This window comes from Hyla sarda, chromosome 5, assembly GCF_029499605.1.
Source record: "Hyla sarda isolate aHylSar1 chromosome 5, aHylSar1.hap1, whole genome shotgun sequence".
Classification (NCBI taxonomy): domain Eukaryota; kingdom Metazoa; phylum Chordata; class Amphibia; order Anura; family Hylidae; genus Hyla; species Hyla sarda.
Genome location: NC_079193.1, coordinates 228,580,938 through 228,596,534, shown reverse-complemented (window position 1 = coordinate 228,596,534; position 15,597 = coordinate 228,580,938).

Sequence of the window (15,597 nt, the reverse complement as noted above, 5' to 3'; positions counted from 1 at the left end):
CCCTTGTGCCTAGTGAAAGCGTTTTGTGTGTCCAAAGCCTGTGTACCAGAACTTCTGCTATCCACCCTGACTACGAACCTTGCTGCCTGCCCCGACCTTCTGCTACGTCCGACCTTGCTTCTGTCTAATCCCTTGTACCGCGTCTATCTTCAGCAGTCAGAGAGGTTGAGCCGTTGCTAGTGGATACGACCTGGTCACTACCGCCGCAGCAAGACCATCCCGCTTTGCGGCGGGCTCTGGTGAAAACCAGTAGTGACTTAGAACCGATCCACTAGCACGGTCCACGCCAATCCCTCTCTGGCACAGAGGATCCACTACCTGCCAGCCGGCATCGTGACATGGACATTTACGCATGCAGCGATACCACATATGTTTATTTTTATTTACAACTTTGATCGCCGCGTCTAAAGAGTTAATGGCGGACATCTGCCGGACGGCGATGTCCAGCATTAGCCACGGGTCCTGGCTGCTGAGCTCCTGAGCTCGCTTCATAACCCTCCCGTGCCGCAGCGCAGTATAAACCCGGCTATTTGCGGCAAGGGGTTAAAAAAGTTTTAAAATTTGTCTGAAATATTAGCTCCTAGCATCTAGTATTTACATGATCACCAGGATGGTAGGCATAAAGCCTTCTGCTGAGCAGAGTGCACGTCACTTATTGAACGATATTGGATGGTAATAAACTATTCCTGTCTTTTTTCTGTAAAGTACAGTCTGAAATGACACCCTACATTCCTGTCCTACATTGGTACAATCTTTTTGTTATTGTAGACTTTGCAAGGACATTTACTAATGTTCCTGCAGAGTTAAAGTATACTCAGCATGTAAAAAAACAAAACAAAAAAAAAACCATTAAAAACCTGCTTGATTTTATTAGCTTTACCCTTCAGAGTTATGACAAGGTGTTCTCTCTGTTGTTATTGAGTCCCTTTTGTGGGACTATTTCTCTCCATTACAGAGGTTGGACCACAGTTAAAAGAAGACCTGTGGCCAACCCCCAAAAATGATATGTTACTGTCATTAAATAGCTTGGGAAGCCCTGATCACACACCTTTTTACAGTTTCTTCATATATCCTAACGTTCCTTAGATATTTGGGTTTATACTCTGACTGACAATTGATTAAGTGATCAAGTGATGGGTGGAATTCAGTCAAGGGGTGGGAATGTTGCACATTGAGTGGCATGTATGCCTAATAAAAAAAAACTCAAAAAAAAAAAAAGTAGAGCACTGGTCTCGATCTGAGCACAAGGCACTGTCCTCTTTTTTTTCCCTTTTTTCCTATGTATATAATACACACCACTGACTGTATAATCCTGTTCATCACCTGTGTATCCAATCTCGTTTTTGGGCTTTAGCCAGCAGGTTCTCTTTTTTCTTTCTTTTTTTTTTTTTTTAGGAGTTTCATCATATAGAAATACATCATATTAGTTTCATCATATGCAAATATATCCTCACATTCTCCAAACATATTTATACACAACAAACATTACATTTACAAAGAAAACTAACATCCAGTGGTACCTTCATCTTCCAAATCACCCGCTCCCACTTTTTAGTGTGTCTCATATTTATATGTTTACTACTTGTTTTCTTTTGCATTTTACCCTTTTATTGAGAAAGACTCTCTATTTCCCCGTGAATTCCCTCCATAATGTCCATTTTTTGTAAAAATGCATTATTAAATGTTTCCCCTTCGCTATTATTTCTTCTAGTTTATAACAGTGTTGCTATGTATTTATAACTTCTTCCATATTAGGGACCATTCTTTGCTTCCAATACCTACAAAGCACTGATTGTGCACAGGTCTTCTTTAACTATCCGTAGGACACACACAATTACTTCCTTCTTTATTTCTCTAGCCAATCACAGCACAACAAATAACATACTTATCTCTGCCATGCTATTATAGATCTGTTGAAAGTGCACTTAACAGACTTGCAATGTGCTGGTCAGATCATTTGCAGTATACTAGCAGAGTTGAGCAAACTTTTGAAAAGTTTGATTCTGACGGTTTGCCAAACTCTGGCAAAAGGATCTGGTTCTGACCAAACAAGATTTGTCTAAAGCTGTACTTCTCTGATAGCTATACATTTGTATAACTGAGCCTTAGAGTCCTAAAAGCCCCATTTAACACTGTTAGGTAACCTATCAGTGTATCTTTGCATAGTACTTCTTAACCGTAAGACAAGATAAAGTTAATTTTAAAGTTATGGCAACATGCATGGGTAAACAGATGGTACTCAGTTGTTACAAACAGGTTAAATAAAAAGACACTTGCAGATTGTACTAACAGATTTTTTTGCGTCCAAAAATTATCTCCTTTTACAGGTAGATGCCTATTGGTGTTTATATGCACATAGATGTATCAAAAGAAACAATGGCCTTTTCCAAGTGGTCTAAATAGTATCCCCTTTTTTGAAGTAGCAACAGGGGTCATCATAGACGCGGGGTCTCGTGAGTGCTCCATTGTGGGAGCGTCTGTTTATCTTTAATTGCACTGAGCACATCTAATATATGTTTTGGGTACTGTCCCAGATGATGCTTGAGTTTCAATCTGTCATTTTGCATTGATATATTGTATTTGTCCGGTGTCTCTCCTGAGGATCCCCGATAATAGCAGGGTGAAACGCGTTGAGAGTTGTTTTTTCTTCAAATAGCAATTATTATTTGTGTGTGCATTTGAAATTTTCTTGGTGTGTAGCCGGAAATTGTGTGTTGGGATCCTACCAGTCCATTGTTTTATTCATGTTGGACTGGGGGCTCCACACGCTTCTTGTACACTTGATGGAGATATGTTACTTTTATCTTGAGTATCATAATTGATTATATATGCACGGGGCTTTTTTCTTTGAATAATTTTAATAGTAGAGAATAAAAGTTAAATTTTAATATAAAGGGTGTTCTTCAGTGAAAAGCAACAGGTTGTTTGCCTGAAAAGTGAAGAAGCAATGGCTTTTTACAAGCTGTGAAAAATTATTCTCATTTTAGGCTTAGCAACAGGACTGACATCCCAGACCTGGAACAAAAGTGACACAAAACCCTGCACGGCTTTTTCACAATTAATTTAAAACATAGAAACTGTCACACTTAACTTCTAATTAAAACAGATGTTGACAGAACAGATGCATTACACTTTCTACAGCTATTATATATGTGTGTGGTCCTCCTACCTGTGTTGTTCACTGCTTAGTGTCCCTCACAGAGATCTTCACCTAACACCTTATGTCTGTAAAATGCCTGCTGAAACTATGTGCTTAGGCTTTAACAGTGACTTTGACATCTACCCTATACTGCATTTGCAAGATGCTGTGCGAGCAGAAATTTAATAATATGAAGTACAGCAAGAAAAGGAGTGCTCTGAGCACTGAACAGGCTGGGACTGTGGTGTATGTGGTTGGGGTGAGTTGTAGTACACTACTATAGATTGCAAATGGGGAGAGTAGGTGTTACTGATGCACTGGATTAGATGCACTGCTATAATTAGAAAGGAAGTGAGCAGCACTGATAAAGCAATTAATGAAATACACTAAACACTGCTGCTGTTGAGAAGAGTGGAACATTTTGATTTACCTTTCATGGCCAGTGCATATTCCATGGACACTTACAGCTTGCAGGTAAACAGTCTCTCTCTTTCTCTCATCTCTCAACCACTGAGGACATGCTAAGCCCTGATCCTACTTCCTGCAATCCAGCTGAGGTTATTACTAGACATGTTCAATGTAACAACAGGTAGGCATCTAGTGGCCAACACTTAAGTGTTGTTTTTGTGGAGTAAGGAATCATTTTTGGTAATGGAAGTGACTTACAAAAATTTGGAAAGTACATAGCTTATCACAAGGACAGAAAGTTTTGGAAAAGACAGTGACCATTTAATTTTGAAACATCTGGACATTTATAGTCTTCAGGTGATCTGCAATTGGTTAAAGGGGTACTCCACTGGCCAGCATTCAGAACTAAATGTTCCGAACGCTGTTTTCACGCTGCGGGGATCGGCCACGCCCCCGTGACATGATGGCCCTGTCCCTCACTGCAAGTCTATGGTAGGGGGTGTGATGGCTGTCACACCCCCTCCCATAGGCTTGCTATGAGGGGGCATGACCATCACATCACGGGGGCGTGCGCGAAAACAGTGCGCAAAAACAGTGTTCGGAACATTTATTTCTGAACGCTGGCCAGTAGAGTACCCCTTTAAAGGAAATGACTCTACATAAGGGGTGTATAGACACATTCTGGTCTTTCATGATTGAATACTGAGTCAGGGATGAATTTTTCTGGCATGTGCTCAATAATTGCAATTAAAAATGTAAACGTGTGAACACACCCTAAGGACAGTTACACATTAATTACACAACATTAAACACAAAATTATATGTATTTTTTCCCACAAAATAACAGTAATTTGAGTAAATGAATGAATATCTATTTTTTTTTATTTTTTATAATTACTCAAAATTTACATTTGGAAACAAAAGGAGCTGGAAGTTATCACCAGAACAATAAAATCATTAATACAAGATATTCACAAAAATAGCTGGGCTTAATGAAAAAGATTTTACTTCACCAATGTAGCAGAAGGAATACAAGAGAGGCAATTATATTTTAGTTTTCAGTATTTAATTTCTAAAGATTAATATTATGTGCTGTTGAATATGGTACCTTTTAAGAACACAGGAATAAAATCAAATAAATGAAGTGCTTAGAAATCTTCCAGCTGATGCCAAGTACACACTGCGGGAACTGATTATGTAATCATTTCTTTTCTGTTTAATATCATTATTGGACAACACACAATTTAGAATCATTAACATAGCTACAATACTGTTAAAAACTCTTCACATGAAAATAAAATATGTTTAAAAAATACAGAGACCATGTCACAGCATAAGAAATGGTCACTGGTGTTTCATTGCATTCTTGTTTGTAGTGGCTTTTTCCCTCCTGTAAGCTTCTTTATAGAACTTCCAACACCCCTGAAAAAAAGGGCATTTACAAGAAGTTAAAAATTATAAAAACAATAATAAAATACTTGCTAGTAAAATGCTAATACTTTTTTACAAGGAATTTTTATATAAAGCTTCTACATATGTATAAAAATACATATGACAATTTGTTTCTAGTCAACAAATGCAGTCAATTTCGATCAAAAAATGTAAAAAAATATTTATATTAGTTTTTTTACTTATTGCTTTAATATGTTAGAGCAGTCCTGAAGTCTAGTAATTATGTTTTGTATATTTATGTAGACATCGCAATTTTTTTGTTTTGTTGTGGCAGCCATTTTTCCAAAAATGAATAAACGTATTGGTTTTTACTTAAATTCTCAGAAAGTGATGACCGACTGTCATTGTGTCAGAATATTGTAGCTATAACAAAGTTACAATTTAATAAGTAAATAATCCAAAAGTGATAGCTTCAATTAAATATTTATATTAGGCTATCACTCTATCTTCTAATTTATCTATCTATTTTTACATTTGTAAAGTATTGAGTCGGTTAAGGCTGTATTTGTGCGAGGGGTGTGAGTATGTAAATGCACCTCTAGCTAGGGCGTACATGATGTTCCACTGCCCCAGCGTTTGGAACATTTTGTTCCAAATGCTGGGTGCGGGCTGCGGGGGTTGTGATGTCACGCCATGCCCTCTCAATACAAGTCTATAGGAGGGGCAGTGGTACGACATCACACCCCCCGCAGCAGGCACCCAGGGTTCAGAACAAAATGTTCTGAATGCTGGGGCAGTGGAGTACCCCTTTAAGGCTAGGTTTTTTTCTGGCTTCTTTTTAACTGCCACTGCAATTTAAGGGGGGAGAAGAAGTATAAGTCCTCCCTATTTGCCATTCCTTTTGAATTCACTTCTGGCTTTGACTCAAAAACTACAGTTGCAGTTTTCCAAAAACGCCAGAAAAAAAAAACCCTGTGTGGAAACCTAGCCTAATAAAAGAAAACCTGCAAAATAGCACAAAGTTGTTTCCTGTTACACGAAAGCAGTACATTATGGGAACTCAGACTTATTCTGTGTCTGGCAGAAAGCTGTATATACATTGTTTACAAATGTATACAAATAGTGTATACAAATAGTGAAAATGTATGTAAAACGCAAACCAGAATTAAACCAATATAACAAAAAAAAGTGAATCAAATAGTGTTGAAAGTTGAATTTGTTATGTTTTCAACAGTTAATCTATTTTGAGATAATGGAAACGTTATATTATACACATGCTCTTACCTGTATTAAACAACTATTTATACTGGCTGTTTGTAAATACTATCACAGCTGGTATATCACACATTATTTTCCAAGAAGATGTTTATGTACAGTATTTTCAGAGACATCTGTAGTGTGAATGTTACATAACACTGTCTTAACATGATACATCTTGAGATAATATTTTGTTCACATCATTTTAAGATGATGTTTTTCTCTGAATTTTTCTTGTTAGTTGCTCAGCCCACCAGCAACTATGCATGTCAGATATCTGGAAAACTAAGATGAAATTAATTTAATATGACATTCATTTGTGAATAGCCAAGCCATCATGTTATTTTTGTTCTGAAGAAGGATTATTAGGCCATTTTAAGACAGCAACATATCGTTCAGTATTTTGTATCAGTATTTGAAAGCCAGAACTAGGAGTGGGTCCAAAACATTGAATAGATGCCTATTTCTTTATAAAAGTTTTTCTCTGTAATGAACTTCTGGTTTTAGCGTACAAATACTAATGCAAAATACTGACTAAATTATTGCAAGGAAAAAGTGACCTAAGGAAGGATCTGAAGGAATGAAATTATGACTTAGGAAAACGACATTGTAATTATTATATAAAAAATAAGTTCCTTCTTTATACATGTTTACACAGCATCATTCATATAATCTCTATTTGTAAACATGAGTGAAGTAATCCAGAACCTGGCCATTAAATTTCATTGGCCCTTTATCAACATTAAAGCTAAAATACAGTTGTGTAAAGCTAACAACTTACATCAGAAAGGATAATCTATTAACCACTTAAGGACACAGGGCGTACTGGTACGCCCTGGCTCCCTGGTACTTAAGGACCAAGGGTGTACCTGTACACCCGTGGGAATTCCAGTCCCCGCTGCTCACCGGGCGGGGACTGGACTGGGATGCCTGCTAAAATAATTCAGCAGGCACCCCGTGCAAACCTCCGGGGGGGTCCTGAGACCCCCGCCCCCCATGTCGGAGATTGCCGCAAATCACCGGTCAAGTCAGACCGGTGATCTGCGGTGATTCCGGGTCATACGGGTCTCCATTGTCCCGGAAAGTAAGTGGGATCAGGGGTGTCCAAGACACCCCCGATCCCCCTGAAGGGATAGGAGTGAGGTGGCAGGGGTGACCCCTATCCCTGCAACTGGTTAAAGTTTGGTTCCCCGCCGGTTTCCCCGCTCTGCCTGAACTACAGTGGGTGGGCAGAGCAGGGAAACCGGCGGTGACCGGCACCAGAGGTCACTTACCCACGGCGGGCGGCGATGAGGTGTGGTTCCCTGGTGCGGCGATCCTACGGAAGGTGGTGAGTTGTTGCCTGGCAACATCTGGAGGGCTAATGTTTGGAGACCACTATACAGTGGTCTCTAATATGTAGCCCTCCAGATGTTGCAAAACTACAACTCCCAGCATCCCCAGACAGCTGTTTGGGCATGCTGGGATTTGTAGTTTTGCAACATCTGGAGGGCCACAGTTTGGAGATCACTGTGCAGTGGTTTCTAAACCGTGGCCATCTAAATCTTGCAAAACTACAACTCCCATCATGCAGGAACAGCAACGACTGTCTCGCCATGTTGGGAGTTGTAGTTGCGTACCTCCAGCTGTGGCATAACTACATCACCCAGCATGCCCTTCGGCGATCAGTACATGCTAGGAGTTGTAGTTTTGCAACAGCTTAAGGCACACTGGTTAGAAGGTAATGAGTTAGGTAACAGAACCTAACTGAAGGTTTTCCAACAAGTGTGCCTCCATCTGTTGCAAAACTACAACCCCCAGCAGCATACAACCCCCAGCAGTCTTTCAGTGCATGCTAGGGGTTGTAGTTTAGCAACAGCTGGAGGTTTGGGTACATTCACACGGGCAGGTTTACAATGAGTTTCCTGCTTCAAGTTTGAGCTGCGGCAAATTTTCTGCCGCAGCGCAAACTCCCAGCAGGAAACTCACCGTAAACCCGCCCATGTGAATGTACCCTAAAAAACACTACACTACACAAAATAAAGGGTAAAAAACTACAAATACAACCCCTTACAATGTACCCCCCCCCCCCAATAATAATGAGAAATGTATCATACGGCAGTGTTTCCAAAACTGAGCTTTCAGCTGTTGCAAAACAACAACTCTCAGCATTTCCGGACCAGGCATGCTGGGAGTTTAGCAACAGCTGGAGGCACAATGTTTGGGAATCACTGGCGTACAATACATTTTTCAGTTTTATGGGGGGGGGGGAATTTAAGGGGAAAAATTGTGTTACATCACCAATTTAGGCCTCAAATGTACATAGTGCGCACTCACTCCGGAGCCTTGTTGTGCGTCCGCAGAGCATTTTACGCCCACATATGGGGTATTTCCGTACTCAGGAGAAATTGCATTACAAATTTTGAAGGTCTTTTTCTCCTTTTACCTCTTGTGAAAATGAAAAGTATAGGGCAACACCAGCATGTTAGTGTAAGATTTTTCATTTTTTTTACACTAACAGGCTTGTGAAGACCCCAACTTTTCCTTTCCATAAGGGGTAAAGGAGAAAAAGCCCCCCAAAATTTGTAATACCCCATATGTGGGCGTAAAATGCTCTGCGGACACACAACAGTGAGAGCACACTATGTACATTTGAAGCCTTAATTGGTGATTTGCACAGGGGGGGATGACTTTACAGTGGTTCGGACATAAACACAAAAAAAAAATACCCACGTGTCACCCCTCGCGGAACGTAACAAGGCGTATAGTGAGCCTTAACAGTGTTTGATAAATGATAGTTAAAGTTGGATGGGAAAAAGAAAAAAAAATTTAACTAAAATGCTGGTGTTACCCTAAATTTTTCATTTTCACAAGGGAAAATAGGAAAAGAGCCCCGCAAAATTTTTAACCCCATTTCTTCTGAGTAAGAACATACCCCATATGTGGATGTAAAGGGCTCTGCGGGGAACTACAATGCTCAGAAGAGAAGGAGTGCCATTGGGCTTTTGGGGAGAATTTTTTCCCTAATTGAAGGCCACATGTGTTTACAAATCCCCCATAGTGCCAGAACAATGCACCCCCCCACATGTGACCCCATTTTGGAAATTACACCCCTCACGGAATGTAATAAGGGTACAGTGAGCATTTACACCCCACAGGTGTCTGACAGATTTTTGGAACAGTGGTCCGTGAAAATGAGAAATGTAATTTTTCATTTGCACAGTCCACTGTTACAAAGATCTGTGAAATGCCAGTTGGGTTTAAATACTCACTGCACCCCTTATTAAATTCTGTGAGGGGTGTAGTTTCCAAAATAATGTCAAATGTTGGGATGTCCACTGTTCTGGTACCACTGGGGGCTTTGTAAACGCACTTGGCCCTCGAGTTCCATTCCAAACAAATTCTCTCTCCAAAAACTCAATGGTGCTCCTTCTCTCCTGAGCTTTTCTAGTTTGCCAGCAGAGCACTTGACGTCCACACATGTGGTATTTTCATACTCAGAATACATGGGATTATGCATTTTGGGGGGCATTGTAAAAATGTAAAATTTGGGGAAAAACACTGCATTTTCATAAGTAAAAGCATCCCAGAGTTATTAGTGGTCAGATGTGCAAAAAATGCTCGGTTGATTTTAGTATGTACCTGGTGGACAGTAATGGACATGCTTAGGAAGGATCTGTGCTTGTCTTTGGGCTAAATGGCTATGTTGTGAGTTTACCATAACACTGTGGCTAGCTTTTTGTGAATTGGTATTTCCTATTTGACCTTTCTTTTTTCGACTACAAATCCCACAATTTCATTTTCCTCCCTCCCACACATCAGCCACCCCACCCATTGAAACGTTAATGAGCTGCACCCATTCAAAAGACCTGTTGTTTTCAATCAGAGTGCCTACAGCTGTTGCATTAGTTGCAGATTGATCTCTCTCCCACCAAGCGATCCCTCCACCCATTGAAGCATTTTATGCAGTTAAAAATAAATATTGGAGTGAAAATCACAGAAGAATTGTGAGAAAACCGTCACACACAGGTACAGACACTATATTATTAACTACACATTAACTTTACAGCCCCTGTAACATAGTCAAAGAAAAAAAAAATCCTCGAATACCCCTTTAAGGTGAAAATGGGCTTGGTCCTTAAGGGCTTAATAGAAAATGAAAATATACAAAAATCACTCCTACTACATCCTTTTGTAGTAATTGGATACTGAGCTCAGAGACAAGGTACTAGAACTATTCCATTATTGGGGTAATCGAGTTTCATATTATCACCCCAAGATTTATAAGTTACTAATATTGTGTTATCAGAAATAGTACTGGCTTCAGAGTGCTTTTACATAATATACCCCTGCCAGACACTTGTGTAGTTCTTTCATTGTCAGTGGGGTATTGTCACTAGCTCCCAGCTCTATTCTCACTCTATCCCAAGACAATGCATCATCTTCTGCTGTCTTAGGAGGCTTATATGGATCTTATCTCTGAGCTCTGGCCCTGCCCCTTAAGTTATGTCATCACCTCTGGCTAGCCTCAACAGCCTATATCACCATATTCCTGTCATATACACATATACATATACAGCTATGGAAGAAATTAAGAGACTACTGCAAAATTATCAGTTTTTCTAGTTTTAAAATTCATAGGTAAAAATGAGTAAAATTAAAAGTTTGTTACTAATTACCGTATTAGCAGATATTTTATGATTTTTAAATTAATGTTAAAAAATTATTATTATTATTGTGAGGTATTGAAAAAAGCAATATTTTTTTCTGAGTAGAACAAAAAATTATCCCTTTTTGGGAATAGCAACAGTTTTTTTTACCTAGAAAGTGAAGAAAAATGTGTCCCATTTTAGGGCAGAGCAACAGGATTTGCATCCTAGAAAGTGAACAAAAGTGACACAAAAAAGACCTGGCACACTACCAATTACAACATATTTTGCCCTGACGATACAGATATAGAATGCACTCCACATTGCTGTTTTACTACAAATATTATATATGGGTTGTACTTCTCCTATTTGTGTTGTTACTGCTTAGTGTCCCTTCTGATTGCTAAAGCTTTGTCCACAGGATTTATAGTGGCTTTGACCTCATCCCTATACTGACTACTGATTGGTTGGAGGAGCTGTTTTAAAGGCATTATGAGATTCCCTTAGATCATTTGATCCTTCCTTATTCCCTTTCTACCATTTAGCTGAAGCTATTTTAGCCAAACTGACCAAAGTTTGAGTTCTAGCCAAACTAGATTTTACCAAAGTTCTGATAAAACTGTGATTCTACGGGGTTCTTTTTGATCATCTCTACTTGTGACCATCTATCTTTTTCTTGATTTCAAAGGTTTTCAATAGGGTTCAGATCTGGACATATGGCTGGCCATAACAGGGTCTAAATCTAGTGTATAACAAAATGAAATGATAACACCAGCGCTGAATAGATCCTGTACAAGTTGTCTAGATACAACAGGTGGATCTCAGCTAAAACCACCAAAAATTGAGCTTTATACAATATATATATATATATATATATATATATATATATATATATATATATATATAAATAGAGGTGTATCAGCGCTCTAATAATAAAAACTAGAAATAGTAATAGAGGCTCACTTACTAAAATCGTGATGGGGAGTGCACTCGGAATCTCTGCCCAGAGGGAGGTTCTTGTCTCCGCTTAAACATCCCGCAAAGCTCTAAGTCTGTGTCCTTGATAGTATGTAGTTTGTCCCGTTGTACTTGCTTTTTGTGCTTGGAGTAGTTTTCAGGAGTCTGTTGTTCCAGTCAGCCTATTATTTGGGAGATCTGCCCCGGCCGGTGGCATCTCACCAGCCTGCTGTACTGTTGGTGGATTACGGAGTGCTGTGAGCTATCACTGCGAGTGAGATCATTACTACAAGGAGAGCGTGAGGCCGAAAAACAAAAAACGCGTTTCGGAAAGTAATGCTTTCCTTCATCAGAGATGGATTATCCTCCTAGGTCACAGTGATTTATAGGGTCTCACTCTAGTGGTCCTCCATCCACACCTTGATTGACCTGGCATGGAGCATTGTCCTGCTGGAGAAAACAATTTTCAGGTGTTCATTTAGGACACAAATGAAAAAAGGCAGGTGTCTGGTTCCCAATAGAATGTTAAAATTCAAAGTTTAAATCAGACTGTTTCAACATACAAGTGGATGAAAAATATAACACAATAACAAAAGATAAAAGCACATATGAAACAACAACACATTTCGACTTGTTAACAAGTCTTAATCATGGCAAATTTAAAGGGAAACAACATTACATTTAATTCACTCTTCAAGAAAAGTCGGGGACGGCACTAGTGCTTTTATCTTCTAATCTGTTGCAAATAAACCCAATCAATTGACTAACAGGTGGATGTATATCATCCAACCTGGATAGGTGAATAGGAGGAAACTATATTGTCTGGAGGTGCTCTACGTATTTCTAAACACTGTAAAGAAATATAGCAATCGTAGAAGAAAAGAAAAAATACGGAGCACTCACACTGTGACACTCGTACGGAGGCTGGCGGCTGAAGGTGATGTCAGTCCCGAATTTCCATGGCGGGGAGGCGGCAGGTGTAATGAGGGGAGGCCCAGACGCCGGTCACGGACCGTATCACGCCCACTGGCACTTCGTCAGGCCTGACAAAGCGCCAGTGGGCTTGATACGGTCCATGGCCGGCGTCTGAGGCTCCCCTCACTACACCTGCCGCCTCCACGCTGTAACACTCACGTTTCTGAAGACAGGAACTCCCGTGTATGTGGATCCGCTGGACCTGTGTGGCAGATGACTCGGACCGTGTCAGGGAGCGGAGTCTAAGGTGCCGCTGGTCTTCACCAGAGCCCGCCGCAAAGCAGGTTGGGCTTGATGCTGCAGGCGACACCCAGGTCGTAACCCCCGGCAACGGCTCGACCACACAGGTGGCTGAGGAGATGCAAAGCACAGAAGGGATGAGACAACTCGTCTTCAGGATAGCTGTAGGTCAGGGCAGGCAGCACAGTAGCGTAGTCGGGACGTAGCAGAAGTTCAGTAGGCTGGCGGCAGAGAAGGTCAAGGTCACAAGAGCAGGAGATCTGGTACATGGCAGGGCAATACAAAGGAACGCTTTCTCTAGGGCACAAGGCAACAAAGATCTGGCAGAGAACTGAGGAGGGTGGAGGAATCTATCAACAAGACACAGGTGGTTACATTAATGAGCGTACTGGCCCTTTAAATCTTAAAGCTCCAGTGCACGCCCTAAGGCACGGGGACACGTGCGCTGAAGCAGAGAGGTGGAAGCAGAGGCAGGGGAAACACCCGGAGAGTGACGGACTGGGGCTCGCATGCGGGTGCGTCTCGCAGTGCGAGTCCCAGCCCCGTCGGCAGCAGAAGGTAAGGGGACCATGCGCTCATGGCCAGCGTGTGAGGCTGGAGCGCATAGCGTAACACCCGCCATGGAAATCCGGGACTGAGATCACCTTCAGCCACCAGCCTCCGTACAAGTGTCACAGTGTGAGTGCTCCGTATTTTTTCTTTTCTTCTACGATTGCAACATTATATTTAGATTTTCCACAACACACGTGGTACACCGGTTCAAGTCACACCTACATATCGTTACCTCTTAAAGAAACGGCAAAATAAAGCTTAAAGAAAGAAACGGCTTAAAGATAAGGCGAATAAAGAATACATATTACAGGTTTATAACGCTGATGTTTGTATAAAAAGTTGTACAATCAGTGGCCGCATATACTACAGCATGTTCCAAATTATTATGCAAATGATATTTTTCTCATTTACCTAAATAATTGATGTAAATAACAGTCAGCATAATTCTCATGTTATCAACTATTAAGAGTACAATTCAAATTTTATTGAACAAACCTCCTAACGATAACAGTACTTTTTAAACATAAAAAATGATAACGTACTGTTCCAAATTATTACGCACAGTAAGTTTCAAAACACTTTATAGGCTGTAAAGAACTGAAAATTGTCATTTGTTGTGTTTGCAGCATATTTACTGAAATCAAAAGCTATTTCAATCAAACTTTAACAACATTTTAACTTTTTAAACATTTTAACAAGTCATGTTACATTTTAACATAGGACCTCTTATTTGAGAGCAGCTTCACAAGTCTTGCATCCATTGAACTTGTGAGTTTTTGGACAGTTTATGCTTGAATTTGTTTGCAAAATGTCAGAATAGCCTCCCAGATCTGCTGTTTGGATGCAAACTGCATCCCACCCTCGTAGATCTTTTGCCTGAGGATGCTCCAAAGGTTCTCAATAGGATTGAGGTCAGGGGAGGATGGAGGCCACACCATGACTTTCTCTCCTTTTATGGTGCATTGTCATGCATGAAGATGATTTTATTACGGAAAGCATAGTTCTTCCTTCTGTACCTGGGAAGAAAGTGGTCAGTCAGAAACTCCACATACTTTGCAGAGGTCATCTTTACACCTTCAGGGACCCTAAAGGGGTGGATCAGCTCTCTTCCCATGATTCCGGACCAAAACATGACTCCACCACCGCCTTGCTGATTTTGCATCCTTGTTGGAATAGGGTGGCCATCCACCAACATTCCACAACTCCACCCATCTGGACCATCCAGGGTTGCACGGCACTCATCAGTGAACAGGACTGTTTGAAAATTAGTCTTCATGTATTTTTCTGCTCAATGCAGCCATTTTTGCTTGTGAGCATTGGTTAGTGGTGGGCGAACAGAAGGTTTATGCACAGTTGCAAGACTCTGGAGTGCTCTACACCTTGATGTCCGTGGGACTCCAGAGACACCAGTAGCTTCAATTATCTGTTTGCTGCTATGTAATGGTATTTTAGCAGCTGCTCTCTTTATCCGATGCATGGATCTGGAAGAAATATTCCTCAATGTGCCTTTATCTGCACAAACCCGTCTGTGCTCTGAATCAGCCACAAACTCTCTTAACCCTTTGAGGACCAAGAGACGTATTTGTCCCATATTTTTAATTGCCTAATACAGGCAATTAAAAACATGGGACAAATACGTCCCTTGGTCCTCAAAGGGTTAATAGAGTAATGATCACGCTTAACTTTTTGTGAAAAATCTAATGTTTTCATACCTCGTCCAAGGCATTGAACTATTTCACTCTTTTCAGCAGCAGAGAGGTCCGTTTTCTTCCCCACATTGCTTGAAAATGGTGCTCTGCTTAATAATGTGGAACACCCACCTTTAGTAGTTTTTCCTTAAATTGGGCTCACCTGGCAATCTAATTATCACAAGTGTCTGAGATTGTTTTCAGTGATGAAAAGAGCCCTGAGACACAATGCCATCCATGAGTTAAACTGAAAAACAAAATATTTAAACTTTGTGACACTTAAATAGAATTTTCACAATAATTTGGAACAGGGTGTCATTTGGAGCAAATTTTTAACTCTCTACCCTTTTGGGATTCACTG